A 12,177-nucleotide genomic window follows, 5' to 3' on the forward strand; every position below is an offset into this window, starting at 1 on the left:
TGGAAAACCCAAGAATGATGAAAAACCCTGGGACAAATGGCACATGACAAGCTATCAACTTTAACCTAGAGTTCAGGTAGGGCAGTCCTAGCTCTTACAGAGAGTTCACAAGCATTCTAAATGCAGTTTTGTACCACTGTTGTGGAATAAAGTGAGGTATATTTGACTCTTATTTTATCTTAACGAGATTGGCTTTCCTTAAAGGGTATGGACATGTTTTATTCTGTATTTTCTTCTTCAAAGAATAGAATATATTACAGAGCCATCATGGACTTGTTATCTCTCCTGCTTTTAGTCTACTAATGTTGCTCAGTTGATTGTCTCTAAAGGGGGTGTGTATAGGAGATAAATGTCACAGAAACCAGTAATGCAAGAGTTCTAAGAAGACTGGTGCCGGAGTCCGGCTGCAGCAAAATAACCGGGGGGGTGACGAATAACTTGTGTACGTTGATACAGCAGGAGTAGGAGCCGTTTATTGCAGGACAGGAGCAGTATTTATACATTCCACACAGCTTATCTAATTAGCATAAACTAGATACATCAGTCAACCAATAAGGAATCTCCACACTTAATGGCTTGTTTTTGTTACTTCTCAAACCACTCCCTCTGGCATTTTGCCAGGCACCATCCAAACTTGTTTACGAACTCTAACATTCCCCTGGCAAAATGCCAGGTGTTATTTTTGACTTGTTTACAGACTCTAACATTTCCCCCTTTTGTTTAATTTAAATAACGACCATAGTGGTTTTTACAGAAACACCATAAATAACCTGCTACAAACAGAAAGGGAGGATACAAAATGCCACAATACCAAGCCACTTGATGGCTCCATGCAAGAAGCCCTTGGAAAAATTATACCAGCAATGACACTGTTAGCAAAGATACCGAGTTACATTTTGTTGTAGATTACAGTTTGTTGTCTCAGTCCAGGTAAAGCAGTGTCTCAATAGATTAACTCACAGACCAGGTAAATCACAGTCCAGGTAAGTTCTGCAGGCAGCTAGCTTAAATCATAGTCCAGGTAAGTTCTGCAGGCAGCTAGCTTGATCCGAAGTCTCGTCCGGTTCTCAACAACACTGGAAATTCTTCCACCTTGGTCTTTACCGGCACTGGGACGAAGGCAGGAACTCCGGATGGCTAAAGAAAATCCTGTAGCATTGCACTAAGAAAACAACCTTCTGAACAATTTAGTACATTATCTCAAGGTTTTTTTGCATTTGAAATAAGCATTAATAGTACTCATTATTTATCAGCTTTCAGGTGTGGGAGAACCATTGTAGCTTAGTTATTGGCATTGAAAATGACCAAACATCAGGGACACCAGTAGCGTCTTCTGCGGCTTTAGCGTCCCGGGTAGCCCCAGATGGCCCTGGGGAGAGTCCCGGTCTCAAACTGCTACTGGGCACAGGGAGCAAGAGCCTGCGAGACTGTGCCTCCAGGTCAGGTCTAGATTTGGGCTCCCGGCAGTGGAAGAGCTAGCTCCCCGGCCAGGAGGCGGGGAAGGGCCAGTCGCTGCCGCCTCTTGGAAAATCCTTGCTGCGCTGTGACCGGCTTGCACACTCGGCAGCCGCCTCTCCGCTTCACGCACCCTCCGGTAATGAAAAGTATTTAGTAATAGCCTTTTGCTGCAACTTTTTTCCTGATAATCCTTCTTCTTCTGAACTTTCTTTTTCTTTCTGACTAGAGTTCCTGGGCTCTTATCAACACATGCCCTAATTGCTCTTGGTTCCACTGGGGTGCCTCTTTCCCTTATCAATTTACTTAACACCCCTACCATATTTTCATCAAAAAGACAATACAATACACTTAGACAAAACAAGACACAGACATACTGTATCAATCTTCTCCATTTTCTCGAAATGGTCATTTTTCCTCTCGCCCTATCTGCCTAGGGACGAGCAGATTTGCTCCCGTCCTATCTATGGACGGGCAGCTTTTTTTCGTCACTTACCCCCGAGTGTCCCGGGGCTCCCCGTAACGGGCCACCATCTGCTGCAGTCCGGCTGCAGCAAAATAACCGGGGGGGTGACGAATAACTTGTGTACGTTGATACAGCAGGAGTAGGAGCCGTTTATTGCAGGACAGGAGCAGTATTTATACATTCCACACAGCTTATCTAATTAGCATAAACTAGATACATCAGTCAACCAATAAGGAATCTCCACACTTAATGGCTTGTTTTTGTTACTTCTCAAACCACTCCCTCTGGCATTTTGCCAGGCACCATCCAAACTTGTTTACGAACTCTAACATTCCCCTGGCAAAATGCCAGGTGTTATTTTTGACTTGTTTACAGACTCTAACAGACTGGGCCTGTCACAACTGAGAAGTAATGCTGAAGTTGTATGGACTTCAGGTGTGAATACTTGTGAATGTGTGAATTAAAATATAAACAGTGTTGTAAGTGCTTGCTTGTTTATGTCTTTCACCCAATCCTGTTTACATTTCCCAAAAAGTGTTCAAACAATATAGAAGAACAAAATCTTATGCATGGGATAGAATCTTTCCTCTGGGCTCACAGGTGTACTGGAATTGCAGCCTTTTCTCTTTGGATGATTCCTGTCCCTGTGTGTGGTTATGGTGCTTGGGAACTGCTCATCATTTGTCTGTTTCCTACTCCACACAGCCACGCACTTTTCCTCTCCAACCTGTCCTTGGTTGACTTCTATATCTCATCCTCCACAGTTCCAAAGATGAGTATAAACATCAATATTCACAGTGGACTCATCTCCATAGTGGGCTGCCTGAAATTAATCTTTCTCTTTTTGAATGGAAACACTATTTTTGATGGTCCAGGGCTACAAAAAGCAGAAATAAGACAAATATAAGACAACAGAGTGTAAAATTGCAGCAGAAAGATGAATACTCTTACCCTCATCCTCTTTCTCAGCACTGTCTGTTTCAACCTCCTCATGGTCCTTCTCTTGGACAGCCATGTCCTCTTTACTCTAACCCCTTGCCCATGTACTAGTGAACTGAGGCCTGCTTGGCCTACATCAGGTTAAAATTGTGACCTGGGTGAGCCCAGGCCTCAGCAATGGCTGTGGTGTTGCTTAGCATATACACAGCTTGCTGTACCTTAGCAAGGTGTTCACCAGGTACCACAGAGGGAGGCTGATGATTAATGCTAGCCTTGAACTCATTAGGGTACCAATCCACAAACTGGATGGTATGCTTGGTTTTGATATCAACAATGGCAGCATTAACATCTTTGGGGACCACATCATCATGTTAAAACAGGCAGCAAACTATATATTTACCATGGCAAGGGTCACAGTTCACCATCAGGTTGGCTGGCTCAAAGAAAGCAATGGTGATCTCTGCTACAGTAAACTCTTCATGGTAGGCTTTCTCAGCAGAGATGACAGGGGCATATGAGGTTAGAGGAAAGTGGGTGTGGGGATAGGCTTGACTGGCATTCTGTCATCTCAACATTCAGGACTCCATAAAATTTGAGGGAAGCAGTGATGGAAGACACAATCTGGCTAATAAGGCAGTTTCTCGATTTGGATGATGGCAATGATTGCATAATTATGTGAGCACAATTAATTAAAACTATGAATTCATATTAAATATCCACCATGGTGGGTGGGTACTCAATATGGTTAAAATGGTGATTTTTTTGTTATTTATAATTTACCTCAATAAAAATGGATAAAAAAAGCAGACGTACCTTTACAAAATGTAGAGGTGAAAGAATTGAATAGTACATGAACTTCCTTCAAGGTAGAGGGAAGGTCCAAGCCCTTTTGTGGACATTCATTTCCTCTTGTTATTCTTCCTCCATTAATGTTAGAAAGTCCTCAGAGACTGGGACAACATGGATTAATTTGGCTAATTATGAGCTCTGTGCATTTAACATCCAAGGTCCTTTAATAATCAATAAAGAGCACGTGGCTTTAGTGTTTTTCTTTGATGGTCCATCCCAGAGAGCTGCATACTGTGTCTCCTGCTGTGGTTGAATGCATCAAGAAGTTCCTAGTTGATACCCTATCCATATGATTGCCGTGAACAGGGCCTGAGTCTAATTGAGCCCCAGTCATGGGTAGATCCTGGGATCTGTACTTCTTGGTCATGACCCAGCAGAGAAGCAGCCTAACCAAGTAAGTGCAGAGGGGGCCAGTGGATGTGGGAAGGATTATTGGAATATTGTTTTTTCACCATGAGGATGAACATCACATTTTGGAGAGCCAGATGGGAGGATACCATATGAAAATTTCAGCTTTGGGGATTGTAAAGTTTACATTTTGGTTTAAGGTGGGAATATCAGAAATCTTATTCAAAATTTGCTCTCTACCCACACTGGTTCTATTTCTCATAGAAATCTCACCCACAACAGCACTGAATGTGTCCTTCTAAAGAGTTTCCTAAGCACTGAAAAGGGACTATGATAGTGATGATAAGGATGATGAGGAGAATGATAGAAGCCAGAGCGTCATGAACTGATACAGAGGGCTTCTCCGGTTCCAAGTGCTGAACAATGTGTTCTGTCATTTGTTTCATTTCATGTGTACCATCTCACTTTAGTTAGTAGGCCACTTTATTACTGTTTTATACAAAATGAGAAGTGTCTGGCTTATTTCCACTTAACATGATGTTTTCCAGTTCTATTCATTTACCAGAAAATGCCATAATTTAATTTTTCTTTATGACTAAGTAAAACTCCATTGTGTATATACACCAAATTTTCTTTATCCATTCATCTGTTGATGGGCACCTGGGCTGGTTCCATAATTTGGATATTGTGAATTGAGCTGCCACAAACATTGATGTTCCTGTATCACTATGAAATGCTGATTTTAGTTCGTTAGGATAAATACGAAGGAATAGGATAGCTAAGTCATATGGTGATTCCATTCGTAGATTTTGGCCAAACTCCACACTACTTTCCTGGGTAGTTGTATGAATTTGCAGTCCCACCAACAATGTATGAGTGTACATTTTCTCTCACAAACAGAAGCTAGAGCAAAATAGGGGGAAAAGGAGGGATCCTGTGAAAGTAGAAGGGAGTTCACTGGAGTAGAGGAAGAGGATAGAGGAAAAGGGTGGAGGGACGGGAAAAGGAAGAACCATGGAATGAAGTTGACCAAATTATGGTGTGTACATATATGAGTACACCACCGTGAATTTCATCTTAATGTATATCTATAATCACCACTTAAAAACAATAACTAAATAGAAGGAAGACCCATAGAGTAGAGGAAGGGGAATGGGAGATGAGGAGGGAATGAGAAAGTAATGGGGACTAAAATGAAGCAAATTATATTTCATGCATATATAGGTTTATCAAAATAAATCTTACTACTATGTATAACTACTGCATGAATAAAAATATTTAAAAAAGCAAATGGAAAATGTGAATTATATTTATGTAACTTGTACTCATTTATAGTTAGAAAATATTAAAGCCATGTTTACATTGGGCTGTCTGACCATGGACACAGGGCATCATGCAGGAGAATCCTGGGAGGCTGTCCCATAAACAAGCCAATCAGCCATTTCTCTTACCAGCAGAAAGAGAGCCTTGTCCACTGTGTTCTTTCTTTTGGGATTCCTGGGGATCACAGGGCAGAGCAGTGGGGGTGCCTGCTGTATGCACTATGGAAGAACAGCCACAGGTCACAGTAGGGGAGACTCATGATCATTCAGCACAGATCTCTGTCTTGTACCCACTCTGGAACATCCTTACAGCTGACTACATGGTTGTCCATGCTTGTAAATAGCCCACTAAATCTCAAAAGGTCACCTTATGTGAGGTCTTGATTTTATTCTTACTCACAGAACTGGGAAGACTTTAAAAATATAACTTGAATTGTACCTGTGGTTAAGACCTGCTAAAATTTTCTGACAGCTGGGAAATAATGAAACATTTAGTGGACCCAACTCAGAGTCTAACCATTTATTTTTTTAATCTTTCTATTGTTCTTATCATTTCTGAGATGTGGGGGAAGTGTTGGTATCTGAGACTCAGCATTGTTATCTGAGTTGATTTCTAGTTGAGATAACTCCAATGAGGAAGGATTAAATAGATAATAGGGCCTCTGTATGTGATAATGTGATGCATATATAAATTTAGGGAAAAATAAATGTGTTATTACTAATAATAAGTTTATTCTTCATGCTATTCAGCTAAAACATCAGTCACATTGCCGTTTTCCTATTTCTTTATTGGACATTTTATTTTCAGTCCTCCAGATGTATATGGTATGTATTTGGGAAGAAAAATCTCCTTTTCTCATTTTCAATTCTCCAGAGCCTATTCTTTGCTTGGCATGGGAAGACACAGCATTTAAATATTGCAAATCAAAGAAATTAGTCCCAAGGTCTTAGAACAAAACAAGATACTTTGGACTGCCTCTTAATTTCTTTTTATAAAAATTGTTTTTTTTTTTAATAAAAAGGAAGCCTAGTACCTTCTCCCATTTTTCCTTAAAGAGTAGGCTGTGTTTTACTGTGATCACAACTTGTTCCCTCCACTGCCACTGGACTTCTAATGGTGTGGAAGGAAGCGATGAATAATGCAGAAAGCAATAACCAAAGAGTACAGGAAGACCGGGTTTTTTGCTTCTGAGAAGTGTTGTTGAAGTTGCATAGATATTAAGCATGAACACTTGTCTTGTGAAGACTTGAATTCAAATGTATACAGAGTGCTGGGTGCCCATTTATATATTTCTTTTTTAATCCTCTTTTTTTTTTTTCAATAGGTGTCCAATCTATATAGAACCACAAAATCTTACATGTGTTTTTGAATTTCAACTTGTGAACCTCTCAGAGGATCTGGACCTGCAGCCCATACTCTTTGGCCTTTTCCTGTCCATGTACCTAGTCACAGTGCTTGGGAACCTGCTCATCATTCTGGCTGTCATCTCTGACTCCCACCTCCACACGCATATGTACTTCTTCCTCTCCAGCCTGTCCTTGGCTGACATTGGTTTAACCTCCACCACAGTCTCAAAAATGATTGTGAACATCCAAACTCACAGCAGAGCCATCTCCTATGTGGGCTGCCTTACACAGATGTCTTTTTTTCTCATTTTTGCATGTATGGATGACATGCTTCTGACTGTGATGGCCTATGACCAGTTTGTGGCCATCTGTCACCCCCTGCATTATCCAATCATTATGAACCCTCGACTCTGTGGCTTCTTAGTTCTGGGGTCTTTTTTGATTAGCCTTTTTGAATCACAGCTGCACAATTTGATTGCATTACAGTCTACCACCTTCAAAGATGTTGAAATTTCTAATTTCTTCTGTGATCCCTCTCACGTTCTCAGTCTTTCCTGTTGGGACTCCTTCACCAATAACCTAGTCATATATCTTGTTGGTGCCATATACGGCTCCCCCCCTTTTTTCCCCCTCTTAAGGATCCTTTTCTAATATTATAAAATTGTTTCCTCCATTTTGAAGATCCCATCCTCAGGTGGGAAGTACAAAGCCTTCTCCACCTGTGGGTCTCACCTGGCAGTTGTTTGTTTGTTTTATGGAATAGCAATTGGAGTGTACCTTGGTTTAGTTCTGTCTCATTCTTCTAGAAAGTGTGCAGTGGCCTCAGTGATGTACACAGCTGTCACTCCTATGCTGAACCCCTTCATCTACAGCTTGAGAAACAGGGACATTAAAAGTGCCCTAAAGAAGCTCCTTAGTAGGATAGTCTAATCTCATTATCAGTGACATATATTTCATTTTTAATTTGGAAAACCAATGAAGTTTAACACTGGTATCTGTAAATCTTGTCTCTTTGATTACATTATTTTGTAATTTAATAGCTTTAATTTCCCATGTTTCACAGTGGAATTGTAGTTATAAGGGTTGGGAGAAGAGATTAATGGAGAGTTTAGAATGTTGTATAAAGGTTCAGATAGGAAATGAGAAAAATTTTAGCCCTTTATGATGGTGATAGTTTTCCAACAACCTTAATGTTATTAATGATATTGAACTGCAAAGTTAATAATGACTAAAACTATACATTTTAGTATATTTCAGCACAATAGAAAATGTAAATTAATATTGGACAGATCTTGAATTTATAAAAAGCAATTAACATGAATATCAAAAGAAAATGTAGTACAAAGAGAAGGGTGTAGGCAAAAATTATGATTTGGTTTGAGGCATATTGTAGAAATCACATTACTCCAGACTGCAGTGACATTTGGAAAATTTATTCATCATTAAACTCAACTTTTCCATAGTGATGGGATTTTTTATTTGAATAATACCACAATGACCCAATATTCGGTAAGTTCCACACCACCTGTGGTGTGGTGTTGTGGAGATGAGTGCTATTCTCCCAATTTCCATTAAGCAGTATGGGCACAGAGAGGTGGAGAGACTTGCACCTATTCGGCACATAATATTAGGTCAGTGATACAGGGCTAACATGTTCACTTCCCGCCTCTCATCCCCGGTTGCTCTCTTTTCTACTGAAGCCAATAGAAATAATGTTAATAACACCAGCGGAAAATTCTTGGTGATTTATGGTGGAATTTTATTAATCAATAGACTGCAGTGATACTGCTATAATAGGTCATCAGAAAAAGAGGATGTGATGGAAAATGACTGATTTTTAAAAAATTTGGACAACAAATGTAACTTTTTTATAGTAAAATTGAATATACAAAATGTTAAAAGTTAAAGAAATATCCTCCTACATATTATATGGAAATTCCCTTGTGTGATATGAAGAGAGGGATAAGAAGTTTTAAAGGATTGTTGTAATAATATACCGATAAACTAAATGATATCCCTTCTTCAAATTAAATGCTTTGCTCAGTTATAGCATTTGTTGTACAGGTGTGTACTTCAAAAACAGAATTTAATACACCTGTTGATGTAAACCAGTATATATTGGGGGCAATAGATATGTTGTATAATGGCTAGACAGATATTTCTTGGTAAGATTCTATAAAAACTGTTTATGGATACATAAATTAATTGACATGGAAACATTGTGAGGAAAATCCACTTACAAAATTCCTTATACTATTTTCCTTTGGAGAAGTGGTGTGTTGGAGAATGAAATCATGCAGAGGTACCAAGAACTGAAATTTCATTGGTAATTATCTAAATATCTACAAAATATTAGTTTTGATGCAAATATGAATTAATTTCCACATTTAATATAGGTATTTGGGCTAGGCATGGTGGTGCTTGCCTATATATAGATTACATACATACACATCCCCACACACATAAAATGTACATATAAGCATATTATATATATACATATATATGGTCTTCTTGATATCAGTAATAAGTAATATTAATTGGCTGTTTCTCAATAACATAAATATTTTAAGGTCATTATTTTTAACACAGGTATAAGAATGGACCAAAAGAACTTCACAGGCATCCCAGGGGCTCCAGAGGCTGAGACAGGAGGATCAAAAGTTCAGAGCCAACCTCAGGAAGTTAGGGAGGACCTAAGCAACCTAGCAAGATTCTCTCTAAATAAAACATAAAAAAATGCTCAATGGTTAAGGCCCCTGAGATCAATGTATAGTACAAAAAAAAAACCCTAAAACCAAAAAACAAACAAAATAATTCACAAGCAGATGTTATGATTAAGTTGTTAGTGTGTGAAGCCAAAGTATGTAGATATTTCAAATATTCACAGGTCAATATGTTGTTAAAAAGGATTGAGTATCACTACTGTACTCAATTTAAGAGATTTAATAAAAATTTTCTTTTTTCCCTGTATTGAGCAAGAGTAGATGAAGGGGATTTAGGGGAGGGAGGAGAGGAGAGACGGGGTGGTACGAGGGAACAAAATTGACAAAACTATGCTATGTTCATTGCAAATATGCCACCATGAATTCCACTTTTGTGTATAATTATAGTGTATTAATTAAAAAAAAAAAACAACAACAGAGAGGAGACCAGTAGGGGAAGAGGATGAAGGTGAGAGAGAAGGGTAGGGAAAGGGGAGGTCCTGGGGAATGAGATTGAAAAAATTATGCTATGTGCATGTACAAAAAATTTCACAATGAGTTTTAGTGTTGTGTATAATTATAATGCACCACCCAAACCACAAAATTAATAAAAAAATTTAAAACAGTCATATAACTTAAGTAATTGTTCTTCTCCTTTTACACATGAGCAAATTGCCCAGGTGTGTTTATACTATTTCCTGTTATTTTCTCTTTTGCCTTTTTCCCCCAGTTGAATCAGAATGTGGTCTGGCAAAATAATGGATTAGACTTGCCTTCAGGTCTCTCAAGTAGCAGTCCCTATAGTAGGAAATATTGACCAGAAAGTCCATTAAGTAGGTGTATGAAAGTTAGCACCCAAACTCTGGGGCTTAGCACATTCCTGGGTGTCAAAGTCTCCAACTACAAAATGGAGGGTTTATGGGGAGAAAAATAAACTAACAACAACAACAACAACAACAACAAAAACAACCAAAAAGATAAAGAAAAAAGGAAAAGTATTACCAGACTAATGTAAAATGGAGAGTCAATGGGAAAAATATCAAGAAATGTCTTACACAACAGATATTTTACTAAGATTTAATGGGCTGATAAAAAGAAACCTATATTGGATGGCAGCTGTGAAGAATTCAAATAATAGTAAATGTTGGAGAGGATGTGGAGAAAAAGGAACACTTTTACACTGGGTGGGACTGTAAATTAGTACAACTATGGGAAACAGTATGGACATTGCTCAAAAGACTAGGCATGGAACAACCATAACACTTAGCTGTACCACTCCTTGGTATTTATCCTAAAGAATTAAAGTCATCATGATACTACAGTGATGCATGCATTCTCATGTGTACAGCAGCACAATTCATAATACCCAAACTATGGAACCAGCCTAGGTGTTCAACAACACATGAATGGATAAAGACAATCTATCTCTCTCTCTCTCTCTCTCTCTCTCTCTCTCTCTCTCTCTCTCTCTCTCTCTCTCACACACACACACACACACACTCACACACACACATACACATTTTATTCATCCATAAAGAAAAACAAAATCATGTTATTTGCAGGAAAATGGATGGAATTTGAGATCATTAGTTAAGTAAAACAAGCCAAATTCAGAAGGTCAAGGGTCACATGTTTTCTCTCATATGTGAAAACTAAAGAGAAAAAAGGAAAAGAAATGTGGGGTAGGGGTTTCATGAAGATTCAAGGGAGATCAGTAGAGTGGAGGAAAGGGACCGGGGGAGTGGGGGGAGGGAAAGTGAAAATGCTGAGGAGTGATATTGGTCAAATTATGTTGTTATATTGTGTGCATATATGAATATGTAATAACAAATCCCACCATTATGTACAACTACAATGCACCAATAAATATATGGAAAAACTATATTAAATAAAAATTTCAGAAAATGTTACTTCAAACTTCATTATGTTTTAATTATTGAGAGTTATAGTGTACGCTAATACTACATTTGTGGTCAGTGATGTATGATTATGTAGATTTTAACTAAACTATATTAAAATTTTTAGTTTACCATGGCAAATGAGTCATATATATGATTTTTAAAAGATAAATATTATTTGACTGAGTGCTTCATGTAGAAAGAAGAGAAATGAGAAGACCCAAAAATGTTGAAAAACTGCTGGAATAACTGGCACACAATGTTTTCTAGTCATTAACTATTGATCATAAATTAAGGTCTGGATAAGGTAGTCCTAGTTCTTATAGAGTGTTCAAAAGCATTCTTTGTTTTTTCTTCTTCTTTGTACTGGAGATTAAACCCAGGGGTGCTTAACTACTGAGCCACATCCCAAGCCATTTTTCTAATATTTTATCTAGAGATAGGGTCTTGCTGAGTTGCTCAGTGCCTTGCTAAGTTGCTGAGGCTGACTTTGAACTCATGATTCTCCTGCCTCAGCTAACTGAGCCACTAGGATTAAGTTCACAAGCATTCTAAACACAGATGGTAAGTGCCATTTTTGTAGAATAAAGTTAGCAATAATATTGAATTGTTTCTTAATTTTCCTTAATAAGTGAATTTTCTTTCTTTTTCTTTTTTGGTGGTACTGAGGATAAAAATTGAGGGCCTTGTGCATGAGAGGCAAACACTTTACCATTGAGCTACATCTCAGTTCTAAAAGTGATTTTTATTAAAAGGGGAAGTATATTTATTATTCTCTATATTTTTATTCAAAGAGTTGTATTTATTTTAGTTACCATGAATTTATCCCTAATGGTCTTGGCTTTTTATGA

At 38.2% G+C, this 12,177-nt stretch overlaps 2 pseudogenes; one reads left to right on the forward strand and one right to left on the reverse strand.

Annotated features, from left to right (window-relative positions):
* Window positions 1-2,778: 2,778 nt before the first annotated feature.
* Window positions 2,779-3,529, reverse strand: LOC139701409 (tubulin alpha-1C chain-like; annotated as a pseudogene).
* Window positions 3,530-6,693: 3,164 nt separating this feature from the next.
* Window positions 6,694-7,671, forward strand: LOC139701413 (olfactory receptor 7E24-like; annotated as a pseudogene).
* Window positions 7,672-12,177: the final 4,506 nt, after the last annotated feature.

The sequence above is a fragment of the Marmota flaviventris genome, chromosome 1, assembly GCF_047511675.1.
Source record: "Marmota flaviventris isolate mMarFla1 chromosome 1, mMarFla1.hap1, whole genome shotgun sequence".
In the NCBI taxonomy this organism is placed as follows: Eukaryota; Metazoa; Chordata; class Mammalia; order Rodentia; family Sciuridae; genus Marmota; species Marmota flaviventris.